Below are 24,712 nucleotides of genomic sequence, written 5' to 3'. Positions count from 1 at the left end.
ATAAGTCAGGGTCCCTTCAAACCCCATTTCCCTTGAGAAATCTTTGCTGATCATTCAACCAGCAAACTTTTAATGAGCACCTATTTCACCAGCAGTCGCAGGCAGTGGGGCAGAAATAAAGTTGATTGGTGTTTGCCCTCATGTACCCTGTGACCTGAAATTAATTTGTGCAGGAAAATCAATACCTAGCAAACAGTGGGCTCCCTGATGAGTGACCCCGAGTCCAGGAGAGGCCACTGTGCTTTGTGCCACCTGCTTCAGGGGCCAGGGGACTTTTCAGAGACAGAGAGAGAGAGAGAGAGAGAGAGACTTAGCTTGGAACTTAAATCCTACAGAATTTTCCAGAGAAATGGGGGAGGTAATTAGGGTTCGTTGAGGGCCTAGTGTCTACCCCACCCTGGACAGGTGGTTATAAGTCCTCTCAGGTATTTATTCTCACAAATACAGCTGAGAAAAGAGGCTCTGGGGGACACACAAGTTAGGGTTAGGTTCTACTGCCCTGAGGATGTCCTCCATAGGCCACTCTCTCACCCTGTGGCCTTGCTTGGCTCTGTTCACTCAGGGGCTGGCCACCCATCCTTTACCTGTACATGCTATGTCAGTTGTGCCATCCAGGTGTGGGAGCAGTGTGCCCACCAGGAGAGCTCATTAGACAGCTCCAGAAGAGGAAAGATCAAAGAAGAGCTAGCCATGGGGGCTGAGAAGAGTGGGTCCAGCCCTATTGCTGCTGGCCCAAGGAGTGCCTGCCATCCAGGTGAACACAGGACATGAGGAGGTGATGAGTGATCTGGGAGGCAGCATACTCTTGCATAGAAAGAGTGAGTGTCTGGTGTCTAGGCCAACATGGAGGGCTTGGAGCCAGGTGGCTGTAGCCCTTAAGAGCAACCACAGCAAGGAGAGGGAAGAAAGGAGGGAAGGAGGAATGGAAAGTCTTGTTACTCTGTGATAGGGTCTCTATGATGGGTCATGGGGCCACATGTCCACTTACTCCTTCTCTGGGCAACTGTCATTCCTAGGATTGTGTTTATGTTTCCCAAGAGGAAGAGAGTGCCACTGCTCTCCCATTTCATCCTGACCTCACAGCTGGCCCCACTCCTCAGCTCTAAGATGGACAATCTGTACTATTTTAGCTCCTTGCTTTTGAATTGCCTAAGCACAATCTACATTTGACATATGCATGGATCCAGAGGCTCCATGGTGGGTCAAGGTGACACCAGGATTTAAGAGTGGACTCCTCCCCTTTGTCCTGACTGCTTACCATGGCAGTCCCTTCTTGCCCTTGACCATCCTCTGGAAAGGACATTCCCCAACCTTTACCATCAATCACTCATCCTCTTTACTTTCTGTGGATATTCTGCAATTACTCTGTTTATCTATTTATATGTGATTCAGTGAATATCACTAGACTGGATGTCCCATGCAAGCTGTGACTAGAGTCTTCCAGAAGTGTGGCACACAGAGGGGCTGACCATGGAACAATTCGCGGAGGCCAGGGGGTCTGCTCCAGGTCCAGAACTCCTTCTAGTATATCAAACTGCTTTTCTGGTGGGTTCTGTCAGGGCAGAGGACATCATGACAACCCATAAGCACTCTTTTCTGTAGAATCTGAATTAAATTTCTCCAGTTCTTTAAAATCACTCCTACCCACCAGGCTCACGAAGCTGGCACTGATCCAGCTGCCCTCAACAATTTTCCTTTCCTGTAACATTCTAAGGCATTTACAGTGGGTGCATCCCAATGAACATTTCACTTTTTATTACCTTGAAATAACCTCTACTCTTGTCATAGGCAGAAGTCTTGCTTTTCTAACTCCACAGTCCAGCAGTGGCAGAATCTTATCCTTAAACAAAAGTCTCCAGCATACAGAAGATGTTCCATAAACAGTAATGAAGAAAACCCCCAGACTTCTAACAAGATCAGTCCGCATCCTTTACAAGGGGTCTCATTCCAGTTGAAGCCACTCTTCTCCCACCTAACTAGCTGTCAAAGCTAGCGATGCTGATGCTGCTGCCAGGAAAGCATACTTGCTGGCCATTCCCTAGCACTGCCTTCCTGAGTCACTGCAGCTCCCCATCTTACAAATCCAAAACAGGTCAGTCAGCCTACCCAGGACAACACAGCAAAGTGCCAGCCATGACTCCTGGCCATTTCACATACTCTGTCCCTGCCCTTCCAGTTTTGTCATCCCCAGGGCATTTTCTTAATTTTTGAAGGTGGCAACCTACAAACACTTAATTAACAAAATGAAACAAACTTGCGGCATAGGGAGCGGGTGGGGGCCCCTTTCTTCTCAAGGGCATCATTAGACCTTTAAAGGAAGGCATGTTAAAACAGTGTGAGAGGAGACCCTAGGGCCTCAAGCAGGCTGGAATCTGACAAAAGTGACCTGTGTCTGGGCAGTACCAACCTACCAGACCTTTAACTCCTCTTACTCATCCAGAGCTGCCCAGAATTGGGCAGGTGCAAAGCCACAGAATATGCAGTGCTGCTCTACCTTGGGAAACTGTATACTCTGGCCCTCTGAGACCAATTCCTGGACAGTGGCAAATGTCATATCTGCTGATCTCTGGGTCCTACTTGTTGCCCCTTGTCACCTAGAAGTGAGTCCTTCAGTTCCTGATTTCTTCCCCTTGACTGGGTCCAGGAGTGGATCAGGACCCACAAAAGAAAAATGTCTGAATGCCCCCCTCCTCCTCCTTTTATTCCCTAGCACTCCAGAGAGCTCATCAGGCTCCAAACATGGGGTGGTGGGGAGGCACACAGAGTCTCTGGTTTTCCACTGGGGAAGGAGAGACCAGGGGATGCCTGAGCAGGGGACAGATGGCACAGCTCTTAAGGTGGGATGTGGAAGAGCCTGGGGTGGGTGCTGAGCCAGACACTGTCAGTTCTAATCCCACATGGCTGCTCATTAGTTCTGTGACCTCAGAAGAGTTTCTTGACTCCTCTGTGCCTCACTTGAAAATGGGGCTAATGATAGGACCTACCTTACAGGGAGGTTCTCAGAATAAAATGGCTTAAAACTGAATACACATCTTTGTCTTCATGCATAGCTCCCCTCTTGGCTGCATGGGACATGGGCACCTGGCCTTTGGGTCCCTCCTGCTACCTCCCCTGTGATGCCAGCTCACTTCCTGGGCAGCTCTTCTCCACCAGCTGGGAGAACTATACTGGACCCTATCATGCTGAGCCCTTCAGGCCCTGCTTGCTTCCCCTCTGCCTGGGTCTGGGGGCAGTACTGGATGTTTGTGTCAGCCAGCCTTCCCATCTCCCTCTCCCCCTCCAACCTTCTCTCTGGATAGAGGGTGAGTGAGCAGTGCACTAATTAGGCCCTATGCAAATTAAAGTTGAGATCCCTCTTTGTAGGAGATTCCCAGCCTACAAGCATTTCTCTTCAGGGAGTTCAAAATCCCCTCCCCCTCTTAGTAGAAGGCACTGTGCCTAATGATATCTAATGACATCCTGCATTAGACTGTGGGGACAGCATTGAATGCACTTGGAAAAACACAATGTTCATAGCATGTCAGCCCATGGATGGGCTGAGCTCTGGCCTTATTACTATTCTCCACCTATGGGTTTAAAGATAAATTAGACTCCAAGTGGCACTAACTGAGCAGTGGGCCAGGCCAGATCAGGGTCAGGTGAGCCTGGAAGTCGGGGGGAGAGGGCCTAGGTATGAATACGCAGGGTTGCTTTCTCCTCTTCTGGGGCTGAGAAGCATTTGAGTCCACTCAAAGCAGGACAGTGGCCCACAGTGGGCAGGAACAACATTACATCATTGTCCTCTACCCAAGACAGAGCACAACACTTAGGTGGGTGGACATGAGTTGCTTAGGTGAGGGGCCAGGTAGGCTGTGACTGTGATTTGGGGATAGGATGGCTGACAACACAGCAGTCTGAAAGCAGACCTGACTCAATGTAATGCAATCTCAAGGCTGTTCTGGGGCTTGGTACCTCCCCAATGAAGTCAGCCATTGCAGGGAGGGTCCTGCAGGACCAGGATGTGCCTCCATGTGGCCACAAAGGCCCAAGGCTGCTGGTTTTAGGGTTCTGGATATAACCGCAGACAAGGTCTTGAGAAGAATCAGAACTACAGCTGCTTGAAAGTGAAGTTTTCTGTTTGACCTTGAAGCAGAAAAGAACTTTTTTGAGTGTCGCCAATGTGCTAGCCACATTCCATATGCTTCATCCTTACATTTCACCACAAATCTACACTCTAGGGGCAAGCATGCCCTCTTTAAATGCCTCTCCTATGCCCAGAGGAGTCAAGCAACCTGCACAAGGTCATACCACAGTAAGCCACCTAGAATCTGAATAGCAAAGTCAAAGCCTCTGTTTTAACATTGTGCCACTTCTTGAAATGCACAGAGATGCTAATGATGCTTTCTCTTCACTTTGTGAAGGCCACATCACCTTACTACCCATGTTTTCTGGAGCTCCAAAGGTATTTGCCCACTTGAAAGGTCCTTCCCTGATAACCATTCCCAGAGTCCTGTTACTGCTCTTCAAGAAGCAAGCTTCACCTGTTTTTCCCACGACAGTAAGCCAAACATTCTTTCCTAAGCTCTCCCTCCTCTACTGGGGATATTTTCTATTTCAAAATGGTTGAAATTATGCTGTGACAATTACATCTCTAATTCAAGATGGTTTTTTTTTCTTATCAATAATGGAAATGGTCTATTATTCTTTTGTTTTTGTTTTTAAATTGGGAAATTTTCACAACAGAGCTAAGCAGCTGAAACACATTTTACTCTAATACCCTGACATTATCAACTTTTGGTACCTTTAATTGACATTGTTTCCCTAGTATTGTGACTTGTTGATGCTTCTGTTAAGAGACAGGCAAACAGGTGGGGTAACTACGCTCTCCATGGCAAACTACCCAGAGAAGCCTCTCCTTCAGGCCCCCATCCCATCACCCCCAGCTCCTCTGCTTTCAGATGACCCAACCCATCCTGCACTGAGCAGTGGTTCCCCAAGTGTAGTGTCTGGACTGTAGCATCAGCACCACCCAAACACCTGTTAGAAATTCAAGTTCTCTGGCTCCACCCAGACTTGCTGAATCAAAAATCTCAGGCGTGCTGCCCAACAATCCAGATTTTCACAAGCTCTCCAAGTGGAGAACCACTGAGCTAGAGACTACAAAAAGCCTAGGAATGACCTCCCCCCAAAACCCCCTTCTTTCTTTCTTTGCATGTAGTCTCAGGAGCTCATTCTTTCTTATTTCCCAAAAGATCCATTTTCTGCAATTATTCCTTCACTTCCCCATTCCTGCAAGCTCTTTCTCTCTATTCTTTTCTTTCAGGTGGTTTCAAACATAAACATACCAAGGGGTCTTCTTGAAAAAGCATCTTTTGCTTGATCTCCTGTCCCATACATTCAACTCCCTTCTCTTCTTTCCTATATTTGTTACCTTGGCAATTTACCCTTTTGAGCATCACAGTCTCTAAGAGTAACAGTACCTATTAAACAGGCTGGCTCTAAGAGTTTAATGAAATAATATTAATATAAGGATGTGCTATGAGGGTTAATTCTAAGAGGCCTGGAATTAGCCTGAGCTGCTTTGCTGAAGTAAGAGATGCACCTGGTCAAAGTATAAAATGTGGTGACTAATATTGTTGTCTTTTACTCATGGAGACCAAGTGAGTTTCAGGGCAGGCTGTGCTAGTTTGTCAATATTATTTATTGATAATAATGAGACTTACAGTTTGTACCTCATTCAATGTGAGGGTGGGGTGTGTGGGGTACAGAAGGGGAGGCGGCTCTGACACTAGGGCTGGTCTTTTAACAATAAAGTACTTACATGACCAGTAGGGTATAAGAAACCCCAGCTAAGACTGCTTTAGGGCTGTCTAGTTTGGAGACATCCTTGCATAAGTTGGTGGTTCAGAGAAAGTACATCTGGTACACCCCGACAGGAGCAGGACAACTGCAGGGAGCTTGTGTAGACTTTGGCCTGTCCAAACCACTTGCTGAAAGGCAGTCTTTGGTTATAACAGGTCCTTTTGTGTTTGTTGCAATATAATATCCTTTCTCAGCAATAAACTATTGGTTGATAAGTACTGTCATTTGGAGCTCTGTGAATCTGTCTCTCTGCCATAGAACCCTGTCTGGCTGCTACTATTAGTGCAGGTGACATTATGGCTATCTTCCCATCTGCACCATTATCACACACAATTCCTTGCTGAATTCCTCACAAGAATTGTTCATTGGTCTCTTTATCACTTACTCCATCCTGTGCACTCCCCTGTCCTCTACCCAAATCTGGATCCCTCCTTACTACCTGATTGAAATCCTATCTCAAAAGTGACTATGTCATAGCCTTTTCAGCTCTTAATTAACACAGCTGGTCGCTGCTACTCTCTTAAACTATTCTTCATACTTGATACCATCATCCTTCATGATCTGATTATTCCTCCTCTCCCCACCACTTTAGTTTTCACTATTTCCTTTTTCCAACAAACTATTCTCCTAGATCTATCTTAGGCTCAGCTCTTTCCTTCAGATTACTGATCATACTCATTAAATGTTCATAAGCACTTGTGTTCAGATGGCCCCCAAGTCTCTCTCCCTAGTCTTGCTGTCTTTTCTACCCTTTTGATCCACAACTCCCTGATGGCATATTCACTCGAACATCTCAGGAGTACCTCAAAGTCATTATAACTTAGCTTCTTTGTAAAAGCTGCTGGTTCACCATGTTGATCAAGACTTAAAAATTAGATTCTCCCTCGACTTCTCCCTCTCCATTTCAATGGGTCCTTTTGTGTCGTTCTTTGAGTCAGTCTTTTTCTCTTTTTCTCCATGTCTCTCACCTCTCCTCTCTTCTCCCTGACCCTAGCAATCATGAAATTCTGATGTTGGTAGAGAATGGCCTTCTGTTTGTTTCCCTGTCTGTTCTCTTGATGCCACCATCAATAGGTCATCTGACTTCATGCAGTGGTGTAACAGGATGGCTTTAAGACTCTCCTCTGATTCAAAATGCATGATGAAAAAGAAAAATGATGAAAAAGAGAGTATCTACATCATAGTGTCAAAGTATCTCCCACAAAATATTTATTAATTATAAATCGTAACTTTACAGTAGAGAAGCTTGACAGAAACAACATTAATCAAGTGATCAAGGTTAACAAGACAAGCTTAAAGTTTGTGTTCCCCCTCCAAAAATCATGTTGAAACTCTAACCCCCAACGTGATAGTGTTAGGATGAGGGGCTTTTGGGTGGTGCTTAGGTCATAAGGGTGGAGCTCTCATGAATGGGATTAGTGAGAGCCATTATATAAAAGACCCCAGAGAGCTTTCTTCTCCTCCTTTTCCTATGTGAGGATCTTGGGAGAAGTGCACATTCTGCAATATCCCTCAGGAATAGAGATGCAGAATTCTTAATAAATATTAGCCAATAGAATTTGGCATATATAAAAATAAATATATACCACGACTAAGCAAAGTTGATTTTAGGGATGCAAGCCTGGTTCAATATTTGAAAATCAATCAGTATAATGCACCATATTAACAGACTAATGTATCAATTGATATATAAAAAAGATTTGACAAAATTTAATCCCCCTTCATGAACACAAGTTCAGCTTAAAGAGCATCTACAAAAATCTACTGCTTAATGTTCTGCGTAATGGTGAAAGTCACAATGCTTCCCTCCTAAGATTGGGAACAGGGCAATGATGTCTGTTTTCATCACCCTTATTTAATCTTGATGTGATGTTCCAGCCAATGCAATAAGGGAAGGGAAGGACATAAATGACATACAGATTGGAAGGAAAGAAACAAAAATGTTGCCATTTCCATAGGACATGATGTTCTATGTAGAAAATCCCAAGGAATCTACAAAAACTCCTAGTACTAATTATTGAGCACAGCAAGGTCATATGACACAAGACCAACGTACAAAAACCTATGCATAGATTTAACTCTATGTTAGCAATAAAAATGTAGACACTGAAATTAAAAATACAGTATCACTTATAATCTTTCATTAAGGAAATGAATACTTAGTTGTAAATCTTAGTAAACCTGTATAGGATTCATATTCTGAACACTATGAAACACTGATGAAAGAAATCAAAGACTTAAATAAATGAAGAAATATAATGTGTCCATACATTGGAAGACTCAACATACTAATGGTGCTAAAATTCCTCATATTGATAAACAGATTTAATGAAATTCCTGTCAAAATCCAGCAAGAATTTTTGTAGATATAGACAAGATTAATGTAATACACTTACATGGAAAGGCAGTGGCAGTGGAATAAGAATAGTTAAAATGATTTTGAAGAAAAAAGAATCAAGGAGAGTTAAATCTACCCAATATAAAGGTTTACCACACAGCTACAGTAAACAGACTGTGGCATTAGTAGAGGGCTAAACATGCAGATCAATGGAAAAGAAGCCAGAACCCAGAAGTACAGCCACACAAATATACCCAATTGATTTTTGTGATGGATAATTCACCCTCAGTGATTATTTTTTCCATTTCTATCAGAGCTCTAGAGTCTGATTTCTAGAAGGCAATTATTTTCTTCTTAGACTTCTTTGCTGTGACCCACAAATGAGAACAACCCTTCAGACATGATTTGGCCCACAGGGTAGAGAAACTCAGTGCGTTGATTAATTGAGACCCATTCGAATTTCTGCACCCTCAGAAACTCATATGAAGTTACTAGTTAAGCTTTTGTTTCCAGTTAAACAGCTAGGTTCTTTTGTTTGCTTTTTTTTATTTTTACCTTTCAATCTAACTCACCATTCCATTTCATCAGTACTAAATTTCATTCTGTTGTATTTGGCACACCACAACTCCTCTTTTTGGCTCTCAGTTACCTGATTCCCTGTGTATGCTTGCCAACTCCTGACCTGTAGCACTGTTTAAAATGGCTGGACAGGAAGGAAGGCATAGCCTTGTAGCAAACTACCGGAGACCCATTTCTAGGCTTAACTAAATGATGACAGATAATGTTTTCTTTGTTTACAGTATTTGACCTATCATTAAACTGACATCCAGGCTACATTTGTCCATTGTTATTATAGGACTGTCACAATGAATTTGCAAGCGCAGTGTTACAGCTTGAACGGGCCTTAGAAATAATCTAAAATCCAACATCTTCCATTTTATAAACGAAAAAAAAAAGACTCAGAGGTGAAGTGTTTTCTCCAAGATTAACAACAGATTAAGTGACAGTTTAGATATTTGAACTCAAATATTCTGATCCAAATATGGTTATTTTGTGTTTGCATTACATTATGCTTCCTCTTTATCAAATGCACCACAAAAATTCTGATGTATGATATCTCTAGGACTCCCCTACAAAAACTCTATCCAGGAAGAAAGTGTGGTAGAGCCTACCCTAGGTGCTGCCAACAGCACTTTTAGCTACTACTGTTTACCAGATGTCCTCCTTTCTCTAGTCACCTGTCCCAGAATGGTATGTAATATGGATATTACTATAATTTGCAGAATTAAATTTCCCTCTTCTTAAAACTCCTAAAAAATTTTTATATGAAATCTAAAAAAAAAAAAATTGAACTGATTAAAGAGAGAGCAAGCAGAGTAATGTATGCCAGAAGTGGGGGTGGGAGGTGGGAAAAATGGAGAAGGGGCTAAAAGGGTACAAACTTCCAGTTACTAAAAAGTTCTGGGGAGCCTAATGTACAGCATGATGATTACAGTTAACAACACTGTATCGTATATTTGAAAACTGCTATAAAAATGTAGATCTTAGAAGTTCTCATCACAAGAAAATAACGTGTAACTATGTAAGATGATAGATGGTAACTTTGTGGTAATGATTTCTTTCTCTCTGTAAATATTAAGTCATCATGTTGTACACTTGAAACTAATATGTTATATATCAATTATATCTCAAAAAAACTGAAAAAAAGTATTCATGAAAATTCTTGGGGTTACTATCAGAGGAAAATCTCCTGGATATATTGTTGATTTTACACTAATTTTGCCACACATCTGTACCTATACCACACAGCCTAGTTCTTGGCTAGGCTCTCCTACCACATAGTCTACTTCATCTTCTATTTACCTATATATATGGTGTGGTAAATGACCTACTAATTTTCTTCTTGATTTATACTAAATGATGATAACAATTTATACTAAATGATTTATACTAAATGATGATAACAATTTATTAAATACTGTTTTCCCACTGGATTCCATGTGAGAGCATGAGGTCTGGTTTTCCATATGGCACCCAACTGCCTCATCCTGATTTAGTACCGCAGCAAGCCATGCATCTCCCATGTTAAAATTTTATCCGACAGTATGGAATGTGCCTTCTACTTCTGAAATATTATTTTAAAGAATTGTGACTTTTGTTTAAAAATTATAAGTTCTAAATAAATGACAGCATATTCATAAACTAGAACATATAGAGACACTGAATTACATTTCTGAAATTTTAAATGCCATGGGGAAATGGAAATACTTAATGAGTAAAAAAATCAAGAGAAAACCACATATATGGTATGATCTTAAAAATGTAAAAAATGCATATATAAAAACCAAAAGAAAATACGTTAACATATTATTATACAGCCAAATCTGCCAATTGATTTCTTTATCATTTTGGGATTCCTGCATGACTTAAGAAGGACTCCTTGGGCAGTCTTCTAAACTTTCTCTAGTATTTGTATAATTGGACTTTTAACCCTACATTTAGATTTAAAATCCATCTGGAATTTACTCATCTACATGGCATATTGTTGGCATCCAGTTCTATTTTCTTTTAATATCATTGATTAAGACAATATTTATTAAATATGGCATCTTTTCCTGCTGAGTTATATATACATCTAATATGCTTGTACAACCTGCACCCCGATGTTTATAACAGCAATGTCCACAATAGCCAAACTGTGGAAGGAGCCTCGGTGTCCATCAAAAGATGAATGGATAAAGAAGATGTGGTTTATGTATACAATGGAATATTACTCAGCCATTAGAAACGACAAATACCCACCATTTGCTTCGACGTGGATGGAACTGGAGGGTATTATGCTGAGTGAAATAAGTCAATCAGAGAAGGACAAACATTATATGGTCTCATTCATTTGGGGAATATAAATAATAGTGAAAGGGAATAAGGGGAAAGGAGAAAAAAAATGAGTGGGAAATATCAGAAAGGGAGACAGAATATGGAAGGCTCCTAACTCTGGAAAACGAACTAGGGGTGGTGGAAGGGAGGAGGGTGGGGGGGTGGGGGTGACTGGGTGGTGGGCAGTGAGGTGGGCACTTGATGGGATGAGCACTGGGTGTTATTCTGAATGTTGGCAAATTGAACACCAATAAAAAATAAATTTATTATTAAAAAATAATATGCTTGTACAATTGCTACTCTCCTTCAGTGATTTTTATTTTTATTTTATTTTTTTCATTGTGGTGCCAATGCTATACCCTTTTGTCTGGTTTAGATATGTGATACTATTAGTATATGACCTAAGTCCCTCTTGCTATTCTTCAAACATTTCTTGCTGATATTTGTGAATTTGGGCTCAGTAAAAACAAAAATCTAGTACTGATCAAAGCTGTATATTATATTTGTATATTAATTTCAAAAGGATTGAGGTCTTCAAATTTAGCTTCCTTATCCATGAGCATGGTATATTTCTTATTATGTATATTTTTAAGTCTTTTTATTAAGAATTCATACTTCTCATACATGTTTTGGTAGGCATTCCTACAGCAAAATAGAAATGAAATATATACACAGTAGAGATTGGGAAAGGTTATTAATTTGAAAAAAATTAGACTTCCTAATGTATAAAAGCCCTACACAGGTGATAGAGAACAATAGTCAGAGGACAGTTGGCCAAAGCCATTCTTGTAAAAGAGGGATGGAGAATAGTTGTTAAAGGTAAGAGGGGATGCAACACCTACTGCATATCACAAGAAATGAAGGAAATGCAAAGCAAAGCAAAGTACTTTTTTTTTTCCTGGTGAAATTTGTAAAACTTAAAAAGAATCTCTAACACCCAGTGGTGATGAAGATGTGCACTTCACACATTACTGGTGGAAGTGTAAATTGAAAAAGATAGTGCCAGCATATACTAAAGCATCAAAATGCACATGTCCTTTGAATCATACTTTTAAGATTGTATCCTACAGAAATGAAGAGTTCCAGTACAGAAAAAAAAAAAAAACTATATACAATAGGCTCTGCCACCAGCATTTTTTGTGATGGCAAAAGTCTGAACATTATCCATTAGGGGAGTGCTGGGATCAATTTTGCTATAGCCACAGGATATTGTAATGAGCATGTTATTTTGAAGGTTTACACCTTTCTTCCTTAAATCATGTTTCCTTTGCAGCTTTCTCCTTTAAGGCTGATTTACACTCAGAATCAAAGAAGTCACCCACCAGCTCTGAGTCTCAATATGCTGGATTTTCTTAACCGCTTAGTAAGAATATAGTCTTGAAATCCAGGCTTACTGGAGACAGAGAAACCAATCAAGTAAGTGCCTGAATTCCAATAGTAGAGCTTTCTAAGGCCTTTTTCAGGTATTAAAGAACTTTGTATCTGCCAGGGGCATGGAAGCCTCAAGACTTCAAGAAGTGGGAGTAGAAAGCCCATTACTTCTAGTGACTCTGGCAGAGAGAAAGTTAGGGGAGGGGCACTGGGAGATACAGGCATCCTGTGCTCTTTCTGGGCCAAAGAACCAGGTAAAGAGGGTTGTCAAGAAGATGAAGAAGTAAAAGCAGCAGTGGGATGTTAAATTATACTTTGATCCTCTTTTGTGATTATGGAAGAAGGTCTGTCTGAATCTAAGTCTAATGCAGCAGTATAAGGGGGTTTTGCAGAAAGACATTCAGAAGAGAGTGAAGGGAAGTGAGAGACAGGGAGAAAGAGGGAGGCTAGAGAGGAGAAGAGAGACACACAGAGGAGAAGAGATAGAAAGGGAGAGAGAGGGGAAAGGGAGATAGAGGCTAAAAGAGAGTATGGACTGATACATAAATACACACTTATTTATAATAAAGGCAAGGAATAAAATGTTATCAGTCATAAGCTTTTGAGTGATAGGATTATTGATATATCATCTTTGCTTTTTTATGTGTTTTCTGAATTTTCCCTTATATAGTCATACATCATTTTTGTGATCAGAAAAACACAGACATTAAAACAAACAAAAAGGCATTAAGGCATTTAAATCTTTTTGCTGGGCAGCCCCAGTCACTTAGCGGTTTAGCACTGCCTTCAGCCCAGGGTGTGATCCTGGAGACCTGGGTGGAGTCCCACGTTAGGCTCCCTGCTTGGAGAGCCTGCTTCTCTCTCTCTCTCTCTCTCTCCCCATCTCTAATAAATAAATAAAATCTTTAAAAAAAATTAAATCCTTTTGCAATTCATCACAGAAAAGCTTTTTTTTTTTTTTTCCCCTCTAGTAAGGCTACAACCAAACCAGCTGAATGATCACAAACCTAAATCCACAACTGAGTATGTGTCCCAGGTACATATGAAAAACTGGTACCTGCAAATGAGGTGCCAAGCCTTGAATTTTATTAAGCTGCACTGTCATGGGAATATACATGCCTGAAAAGTGAGATCCAGTTCTCAGAGAACCAGATTCCCACTACATCAGGAGGCAGGTCTGTCCCCCCCCATTGTCTATGGTGCCTTTGGACTGGCCTCCAGCAATGCATGGCAGTATGACAAGGTAAAAGCAAGTCCTCAGGCAGGGGGGGAAACTGGAGGGAAAAATCAGAAGACAAGACCAACATCTGGGCAATAAGAAAGAAAGAAGGACCCTTTCCAGTTTGTGATTTAGGGCCCCAAGACACTCACCTGTTCTGGGAGGTAACACTACAGAAAATCACTGGGTTTATTTCTTGGGCTGCAGAGCCAGCCACCCCTGTCTTGGTAATAGTGGCCTGTCCTGGCTGTGGCCTTGTAAACACGAAATAATAGAAATACAAAAATGAAGAATGTGTAGTTATTCCTGTAAAATCCTTTGTTCACTTCTTTGATCTAATCAACATGGGGAAACAGGGCTCAAATTAGGACACTTGACCATCATGCTTGATGCAGAGTACTGGCTAGCAAGTGAAGTCTTCAGCATCAGAACAACGGAGTGTTAATTACAATGATGTGGATGTCCTTGAACACAGCCACACTGGAAGGATGAAATAAAATAATTTAAAAAGTGAGATTCCAATTCCAGGAAAAGATGGGATAGACAAACTTTCACCTATTCTGATCACTAAGAACAGTTTAAAACTCTGGGCTTTACACATTATCATAAAGAAACAGAGAAAAGCAATAAACAAATAAGCCTAGAAATACTAAAAGGTGGAGAGTAAAAGGCAGACTGGCTAGGGGCCCTGGGACCTGGAAAACAAGACAGTGGTGAGGTCTCTGGGTTTCCTTTATGCTTGATATATCTTGGTCTGGGTGTTGGACAAGCCAGTGACTTGGCTATGCCAATGGACACTCTCAAAAGCAGCCTGCTTTCTCTGGCCAAAGGACTAAAAAAGAGGCAGCCTAACAGGATGGAAAATTTTTAGACAATGCCTTCATTACACTAGCCAAATACCATGGAAAAAAACTGTGATTCCACCCTACCCCTGAATGGGGAGCCTAGACTTCCATCCTTGTTGGACTGAAATGAGACACCTCTATCTCCCCAACATGGGTGGTATCAGAGAAAGTTGAGAGGGGAGGCAGGACTTTCATCCTTGTTTGTGGTAAGAAGACTCTCTCTTTGTACATTGTCAGCAGTAGCTACATGGGGAGGCTGGAATCCCATCCCCATCCAAAAGTAACACAGCATTCTTCTCCTCTCCACCTAAGTAGTGTCTGTAGGGACTAAGTGGGTGAGGGATTTCCTCCTCACAGCCAGGGGAGTAACAGATGAAGCCTAGTGGGAAGCCTGGACTTCCATCCCAGCCCAGCAGTTACAAGGTGTTCCTCCTTGTTTCCCTAGGGTGTCCATGGAGGTGGAATGGGGAAATTTGTCTTCCATTCCTACATGGAAATAATGAGGTGGCACAATCCTTCCTTTACCAGTCTGTTGTCCAAAGAGGACTGCCAAAACAAATTTTATTTTTTGATTTTTAAAAAGCTTTTAGATTTGTCTATTTATTTAATTTTAAATTCATATAGCCAACATATAGAACATCTTTATTTCAGATGTAGAGTTCAGTAAATAAGTAATTCATCAGTAATTAAGTAATTCATCAGTAATTAAGTAATTCATCAGTTGCATATAATACCCAATGCTCATCATTTCAAGTGTCCTCCTTAATGCCCATCATCCAGTTACCCTATCCTCCCCAGCAACCCTCAGTTTCTTTCCCATAGTTAAGAGTCTCCCATGGTTTGTCTCCCTCTCTGATTTCCTCTCATTCCATAAAACAGAAACTTTAAATAGGATTCAGAATCTCATAACATAATATGCAAGGTATAATTGAAAACTACTCATTACACAAAGAACCAGGAAAATCTCAACTTGAATGAGAAAAGACAATCAATAGATGCCAACATCTATGTGACACAGATGGTGGGATTCTCTGACAGAAGTTTTAAAGCAAATATCATACAAATGCTTCAACAAACAATTACAAGTATGCTTGAAACAAATGAGAAAGTAGAATGTCTCAGTAAAGAAACAGAAGATATAAAGAAGAATCAAAGAAGAACCAATGGAAATTTAGGACTGGGAAAATAAAATAACCTAAATGAAAAACTTATTGGATAGGTTCAGTAGCAAAATTAATAGGACAGAGAAAGAATCATTGAACTTAAAGATAGAACAATAGAAATTACCCAATCTGAACAGAGAAAATAGAAAAAAATTAACCAAGGCTCAGGCACCTGTATATACAACAAAAGACATAAAGTTTGTTTCATCAAAGTTTTAGAAGGAGAGGAGAAAGGATCTGGGGTTGAAAAAGTATTTGGGAGAAATAATGTCTTAAAATTTCCCAAATTTGGCAAAAAACAAACCTACATATTCAAGAAGCTGAACAAACCTGAAATACCATAAATCAAAAAAAAAAAAATCTACATCAAACACAAAATAATCAAACTCCTGGAAAAAATCTTGAAAGTAGAGGGAGACAAATGACATCTTACTTATAGTGAAGAAACAACTCAAATGACAATGGGTTTTTTAGAAACCATAAGGACTAGCAGGAAGTGGAATAACATTTGTCAAGTGCTGAAAGAAGAGAACTGTCAACCCAGAGTTCTATATCCAGCAGGAATGAAGGAGTAATTAGGACATACTCAGATGAATAAAATCTAAGAGAATTTGTCACTAGTAGGTCCACTCTAAATGAATGGCTAAGGAATTTCTTAAAATGGAAAAGAAATGAACCACCACCACAAAACCACAAAACCCCCCAAAACTTAGGATATCCTTCTTTTCTAAATAATATTCAATGTTTGAAGCAAAAATTATAACTTTGATGTGATTGTCAAAATATAAATAGAGGAAATATTTAAAATAATTATTAATAGGAGAGGGTAAAGGGACTTAAAAGGAGGTAAAGTATCCATACCTTATTTAAATTGGTAAAATATCAACACCAGTATACTATGCTAAGTTACATATACACAATGCAATACCTGGAGAAATTATTTAAAAAAAACAAAGACTTGAACTCATACTGTGTGTTCTATAACCACAGTGGAATCAAAATTGGAAGTCAATAATAGAAAAAAATTAAAAAGCCTTCAAATAGTTGGAAACTGAACAATGGACTTCTAAAGAATCCATGAGTTAAAGAGGAAGTCTCAAGAGAAATAAAAAAAACATACTGAATTGAAAGAAAATAAAAATGCAACATAACAAAATTTGTAAAACATAGCTAAAGTACTGCCAAAAGGTAAATTTATAGCACTGAATGTTTACATTAGAAAACAGTAAAAGCCTCCAGTCAATAATTTAAGCTCCCACTTTATGATACCAGCAACGCAAACACATAGCCAGCAAATGGAAGAAGATAATAAAGAGTAGAAATCAATAAAATTGAAAATAGCAAAACAGTAGAGAAAAACTAATAAAACAAAAAGCTAGTTCTTTGAAAACATCAATAAAATTGATAAACCTGTAGCAAAATTGACAAAGACACAAATTACCTATAACAAGAGTAAAACAGGATATTGCTACAGATGCTCAGACACCAAAAGCATAATAAGGGAATATTACAAACAACTGTATACATGTAAACTTGGTCACTTAGATGAAATGGACCAATCCCTTCAAAAGCACAAACTACTATGACTCATTAAATATGAAATAGATCATTTGAATATCCCTCTAATTATTAAAGAAATTTAATTTACAATTTCAAATTTTCCTAAAGAGAAATACCCAGGCTCACACTGTTTCTGAAGAATTTTGAAAAATACAACCACATGTTTAAAAATAATGCCATTCCATACAAGCTCTTCCAGAAAACATAAAAGTAACTTTTCAATTACATTAATGAGGCCAGTATTACCTTAATACTAAAATCTAAGAAATACAATACATAAAAAGTAAATAATATTCTTAATAAATATAAATACAAATATTACTTATATGTCATAAATAACATAAATAAGTATAATAAATAATACAAACTCTATTTGGTCATGGTATAAAAAATGTATATATGTATGTTTGATGGGATGAGCACTGGGTATTATACTATATATTGGTAAATAGAATGTCAATAAAAACAAAAAAAAGAAATTATATACATACAAAACCAAGTCAGATTTATTCCAGGGATGCAAGAATGGTTCAATATTAAAAAATGTATCAGTCTAATCAACCATATTAATAGGCTAAAGAAAAATCACACAATATCATTCATGGCCAAAACTTTCAGAACATTAGGAATCAAGGGGAATTTCTTCAATTCGATACAGAATTATGCAAGAACACTATAGCTAACATAGTTAATGGCAAAGGGCCAAATGTTTTCTAACTATGATTAGAGTCAAGGCAAGATGTTTGCCCTCACCACTTTATTCAGCATAGTACTGGAAGCCCTAGCCAGAGCAATAAGACAAGAAAAGGAACTAAATGACATACAGATTGGAAGGAAGAAATAAACTGTTCCTATTTGCAGATGACATCACAGTCTACATAGAAAATTCCCCAAAGAAGCTACAAAAGATTCCTAGCATACAGGAGTTCAGCAAGGTCACATGATAAAAAAATCAATATACAAAAATAAACTGTTATTCCTATATGCTAGAAATTAACCCATGGACACAGAAATTAAAAATACAATACCATTTGCAATAACTCAGTAAAGAGATGAAATACTTAGGTATAAGTCTAACAAAATGTGTATAGGATTTATATGCTTAAACTGTAAAAACTGATGAAAAAAGTAAAAGAAGATCCAAATAAACAGAGACATACTGTGCTCAAGGACTGTAAGACTCAACATTGTAGAGATGTCTCCGTAAAATGATGTATAGGTTTTAATGTAATTTCTATCAAAACCCCAGCAATATTTTTGCAGATATAGACACTGTATTATATAATTGATATGGAAAAACAAAGAAACTAGAAGATCCAAGCATTTTGAAAAATAAAAATAAAATGGGATTAAACACTATCTATAACACTTATTACACAGCTACAGTCTATTATAAGGCTAGATAGATCAACAATATAGAATAGGAAACCCAGAAATAAACCTACACAGGTACACCTACACAGGTGTTTTATTGATTTTTCTTTTTTAATTTTTTTGCTTTGGCTGTATTTTTAAACAGCTTTATTGAGATATAATTCATGCACCATACAATTAATTACTCATTGAAAATGTACAATTCAATGATTAGTTTTAAAAATTGTGGAAATATATATGTGACATAAAATTTGCCACTATAATTGTTTTTAAGTCTGTAATTCAGTGGCATTTAAAAAATATGGAGAATTTCATGAATTTACATGTCATTCTTGCTCATGGCCTATAGTAATTTTCTCTGTATCATTCCTATTTTTGTACCCATGCTACCAAAGTGAGTACTGGCCAACTGATTTTTGATAAAGCTGGAAAAGTTATTCAATGGAGGAAGGACAGTCTTAGGCAAATGGATTTCACTTGCTGATTGCATATCAATTGTTAAAAAAAAAAGCCCAAAACAAAACAAAACAAAAGCCTCAACCTCAAATTTTATACAAAAATTAACTAAATATGGATTATAGTTTTATACATAAAACACACACCTACAAAATCATTAGAAGAAAAAAATTGGAGAAAATCTTCAGGATGTAGGGCTTGGTGACAAATCAAAAGCAAAAATCAATAAATTGGACTTTATCAAAATTAAAGCCCTTGGATCTGTGAAGGACCCTGTTAAGAAGGTGAAATGACAGGCTGGGAGAAAAGGTTTGCCAACCACATGCTGACAAACAACTATCTAGAATATATAAAGAAACTCATCATTCAACTCTAAAATACAAACAATCCAATTAGAATATGGGCAAAAGCCCCAAAGAGGCTATATAAAGAAATGCTTTTACTTCTGCTCCTGTGGCCAGTATGTAAATGGAACACAAAATGATTCAACAGCAATACTCCAGACCCCGCAGACAGGGGAGGTTTGAAGATGTGACTCAGAAAAGACTGCAGAGACACCAACAGGGGATCAAGGTCGTAGTGGCTGTACACTGGGTTTTCCTCAGTAACTACTAACCAGAGAGCCATGAGACTTTCACAGAGACAGGGGAAAAGGCTCACACTAACCTCTCAGCACTACTGGCACCAGGACACACCTAGTAGGGGCAGAGAAAGCCAGCCCTAGCTGCTTAAAGCATTTAAATTTGAACTTGAGCCAATTTGTTGACACAGAAACTTTTTTCCCCCCAGTTATGGCATTTGCTTTTCAAGAGTGCTGCATGGAATAAACAGGGTCCCCGTGGTCCCAAGTGCCCAAGCCGTGGGTTCCATGGTGCACACTTAGTGTTTTATAGCAGTGCTGTGTCAGGCAGTGCAGAAAAGTGGGGAGAAAGATAAGGTGTTCTTTAGAATATTGATCCAACTCCACAGACTTCCAGAGTGTGCAAATAAAGTCAGTGCCCCTCTTAGAGAGTGAAGCTCAGTGGGACAAAGTCTTGCCTGGTACACAGGGTGAGACCACCCAGCTTGGGAAGCAGTGGTGGGGGATTATGCTAGGTTCAAATCAGAGTTTGGGGATACTGAGCATTTTACCTATTCTGTTTGTAGTTTAGATGAGGTCACACACAGAGTGGAAGTGCTGAGGTGACCAAGACAGAATGAGAATGAGCAGTGATGAAATGAGGCTCATGCTGTTAACTGGCTAGTTCATGAGGTGATGAAAGCTTGATTTTCCAAACAGTAATGGGACAAGTACATCATGCAAAGGTGTGATAGGTGAAAAATGATGATTTTTCAGCAGGCCTTTGACTTGAAGGGGATGTGAAGTGGGTCATAGGCTCTCAGTTACTCCTTTAGGGTATAGACCAGGGTGATGTCATAGTTTGTCTCACCCCCTGCTTCAGCCAGTCTCCTGGAGCTGACTCTATCCAACAAGCAGTACATTGCCTTTGGTTAAGATGACATGCCACTATGTCTGAGCGTCTCACTTTCTTCCCTGTTCTTTACAGCACATTGCCTCATCCTAAATCCCCTGCTCAAAATTGTTTTCCTTCTTTTTTCCTCCCTCTCTCTTGCCTTACTTCTTATCACTAATCTCCATAATTCTGCCAACCTCACTGGCTATAAATCACTTTGAAGTCACCTGGTTCTCCAGGGGGAATAAAATCTAAATTGCACAATGATATCTGTAATACCTACAAAGCCTTGAAAAATAGGGAAATACAAATTCAAGAATGGGAAAGCTTATACCTCCCTAACACTTCCTAGAGCAAGGTCTTTTTCTTCCTAGCAAAGTTGCAAAACTCCACTAAGTTTAATTCTGAGAATTGATTCCACGGTTTGCACAGGTGTTCAAAGGACATATGAGAACAATACATATTTGAGATAAGTGGGAATAACGCACTTTTGTTTGTGCCATCTCAGATTGGGGTGCATCAGCTGCATTCTTTGAAGCTTTCTCCGTGCGTAAACTGTGAGTGTCTGGGGAGCCATGGACCAGGACGGTAGCCCCAAAGGGGACTTTTCTTTCCTCCTTCAGCAGATGTATATTGTGTTTCTCTCTCCATTTCCTGGGCAAAGACCTTCTAAGCACAAAAGTGTGGTAAGGAAGTACAGCTATGAAGCAGGTCACATGGTGGGGTCCTGCCCTGGAGGCCCATCTGGAGCACCCAACAAAGGTCTGACAGGTAGCACTAAGTAGTGAGTTAGCTGCCCAGGTAAAGACTTGGGGAAACTAAATGTCCATGACATGGGGAATGTAATCAAAATGCAACTTATTTTTCTCTCCTTCTGACCTCCTATTTTAAGGGGGGGACTTTAGCTGAGGGAATTCAGAAGAGTTGTTCTTTCCCCTGGGTGGGAATCTGGCATACTCCCTGACTTACAAACACAGTCTGCACTCTAAGTGGAGTGTATTCTGTCTACTATGTGAATTACACCTCCATCTCTAACCTTCATTTAAGGTAACCTTCTCCTTCTGCCCCTCTAACCCCAGACTGGGGGCTCCTGCCTGCTAAATTTGAGGTAGGGGAAGAGAAGTTTGAACTGAGAATACTCCAGACTTCACCTTGTGCCCCCAGGCCTGGCAGAGCTTTTCACTAGGAAATGTCATTAATAGGGTGAAAGGCAAACCAAAAAAGAAAAGTTCACTGAGCCCTGCCGCATCAAGAAAGAATTTAATAAGAAATAGTTAATCCAATACCTGAACATTTCATAAGCAGACACCTGAATAGCCAAGAATCAATGAAAATTTGCTCAGTCTCATCATTTGGTACCACAAAAATGAAATTAAAATCACAATTAGATACCTGCCATATCTAAAATTACTAAAACAAAAAATACCAAGTGTTGGTGAAGATGTGAAGCAATTTGATCTTCCTCTAGGGCTTGTGAGATTGTAACTGGTTCAACACTTATGGAAGATTATTTGGAAGTATCTGCCAAAACTGATCACACACATACCCTATATGACCGCAATTTCAGTACTTGGTACATACTCACCCATAATGTATCCACATGTATACTAAAGTGTATGGGAAGTATCTTCATAGCAGCATACTACTCACAGCGCTAAGAACTAGAAGCAAACCAAATGAACACCAATAGTAGAATGGATAAATTGGCATATATACACAAATGGACAAAGAGTATATATGAGTAGCATTGTATGAACGAATGACCTGGCGCTACATGCAATATACTATTTTATTCATCATGTGAAGTTTACAAATAACCTACAGACTGGAAATCACAATAGTAGATAGAGTGGACTGAGAAAAAAGGGAGTGATGGGGAAAAAACAAGGGGGTAGAATGGATGCAGATAATGAGCTGTTTTTTGGTCTGAGTGGTGATTACAAAGGAATATTTGCATTTCTATAACTCATGAGGCTGTATATTTTGATGTGTGTTTTTCTGTAGGTATATTATACTTTAATAAAAATGATGGGCAATAAAAATCTGTGGACCGTAAAAGAGCCCTTATGTAAACCTACTAAACAGGTTCATGAAGGACTTCTCCAATCCAACTTCTGTCTACACACTTTTTTGAAAAACAGCCTTCCTGGCACATAGCTGGACATCTGCTAGCATGCTATTGATCATTTCACTCAGTCTGAACACTTTTATCCATATCAGCAAACCACAGTCTGCATCTTCCTCCAATTCCTTTTTCCCAACACCAGACAGATCTTTATTTTTTTTAATTTATTTTTTATTGGTGTTCAATTTGCCAACATATAGAATAACACCCAGTGCTCATCCCATCAAGTGCCCCCCTCAGTGCCCATCACCCAGTCACCCCCACTCCCCACCCACCTCCCTTTCTACCATCCCCAGACAGATTTTAAAAGATACAAATTATATTACATAATTCCCTGCTTAAAGCCCACCAATAGCTTCCCACTGCACTGGAAAAAACTCCAGATTGTTTCTCAGCTTTTAATATCTTTGTGTGTTCTGCACCACCTGCTGTGCCCACCTCTCCAGGCTTACCTGGAACCAGCACCTATGAATGGCTTTGCTAGAAGAGCTTCCCCAGCGCATCCCATGTTCTTCCTTTCATTCCAAGCATCTGCATCACCACTGCTGAGAAGCCTTCTTTACTCTTGTCTAAACTGCCTTCCCCTTTATTTTATTACCACACCAATGACTACTTCTACATAATCTGTAATAACATTACCCAGCCATCCATTCATCTGTCCATCCAGCCTGTATATGTGCCCTCTGGAGGATTTATATTCTGGGAATTTGCCTATTTTGTCTCCCTGGGACTTGGTATATAGCACAGTTCAGGGTATGTGAAAGCTGCTCAGTACAAGTGTGCTGAAGGAGTAGGTTAATGAAAATTATAAAGGCAACTACCCATTCAATGTATTCCTCTGATTTACACCTGAGTATTGCCTCTTGAACTCCAAAGTGAGCCTTTCTCGAAGAGTTCATTGCCATTTCAACAAAACTGCACTGAGCTCTTTCTGGCTCGGCAGTGTGCTACATACTGAGGGGGCACTGAGATAAGACACTGCCCCCATTTTAGTGATGGAGTGAGATAAACACACTACTGCAAGTGCATACTGGTTTGTAAGGAAGTTATATAATTGTAAAAAATGTTATGAAAATGAAACCAATCATTTTTCTTTTCTTTCTTTCTTTTTTTTTTTCTCATCAGAAACCTAAGAAACAACCCAAGGAAAAGCATTTAAAAAGGTTTACTGGTGGGGCATGTGGGTGGCTCAGTAGGTTAAGAGTCTACCTTTGGCTCTAGTCATGATCCTGGGGTCCTGGGATTGAGCCCCCCTTGTGGGGCTTCCTGCTTGGCAGGGAGTCTGCTTCTCCCTCTCCCTCTACCCCTCCCTCTACTCATGCTCGCTTGCTTTTATGCTTTCTCTGAAATAGGTGGAATCTTAAAAAAAAAAAAAAAGGTTTACTGGTAACCATTCTGACCTAATTAAAAAATATTGCTTAATTAGGGGTGATTGGTGGCACAGTTGGTTAAGCGTCCAACTCTTGATTTTTGCTCAGGTCATGATCTCAAGGTTCTTGGATTCAGCCCTGTGTCAGGCTTCCCACTCAGTGAGGAGTCTACTTGTCTCCGTTCCCTCTGCCTCTCCCACTGTGTGCTCTCTCTGTATCTCTCTCTGTCTCTCCCTCTCAAGTAAATAAATAAATCTTAAAAAAAAATACTGCTTAATTATTTTAATAATGCAGTTTGTATTAACACCTTCACTCTGTGGTCTGGAATATTACATTGTTGAGATGCACTGGCAATCAAAGAAAATGGACTATACAATTGTGCATGAAATGTGAATGGGCACAACCCTCACAGAAAGAAGCAGGGCAGAAAGGAGCAAAGACCAGCAAAATGCATACACTGGGACCAGCAAGAACGCCATGAGAATGTCCTACAGGAAAGAAAGGAGGTTCGCTCTGATGGTGCTCAAAGACCTTCACCACTGTATCTCAAGGACACACAGGAAGCAACATGAGTACCCAGCAAAGAGGAACATTGTTAGGAAATCTGGTTTACTGACTTCAGTGGAACATTTTCAGACATTATAAGTTATCTAAAAAATGAAGATGTTTCCAAATGGCATGTTGCCTGTGATGCCCTTTGTAAAATCTGTACATATGGA

General features: G+C 39.7%; 1 protein-coding gene and 1 non-coding gene across 4 annotated transcripts in view; both read right to left on the bottom strand.

Annotated features, from left to right (window-relative positions):
- OTUD7A (OTU deubiquitinase 7A) overlaps positions 1-24,712 on the bottom strand; it is a 380,270-nt gene that overhangs the window by 202,468 nt on the left and 153,090 nt on the right. The gene's annotated exons all lie outside the window — the stretch shown is intronic.
- Positions 18,884-18,990, bottom strand: LOC121490227. Its single transcript, XR_005987554.1, has one exon. It is a non-coding gene; the product is annotated as a U6 spliceosomal RNA (small nuclear RNA).

The sequence above is a fragment of the Vulpes lagopus genome, chromosome 4 (assembly GCF_018345385.1).
Source record: "Vulpes lagopus strain Blue_001 chromosome 4, ASM1834538v1, whole genome shotgun sequence".
NCBI classification, from domain to species: Eukaryota; Metazoa; Chordata; class Mammalia; order Carnivora; family Canidae; genus Vulpes; species Vulpes lagopus.
Note: the sequence above shows the minus strand (reverse complement) of the source record. Positions and strands in the feature narration are given on the sequence as shown.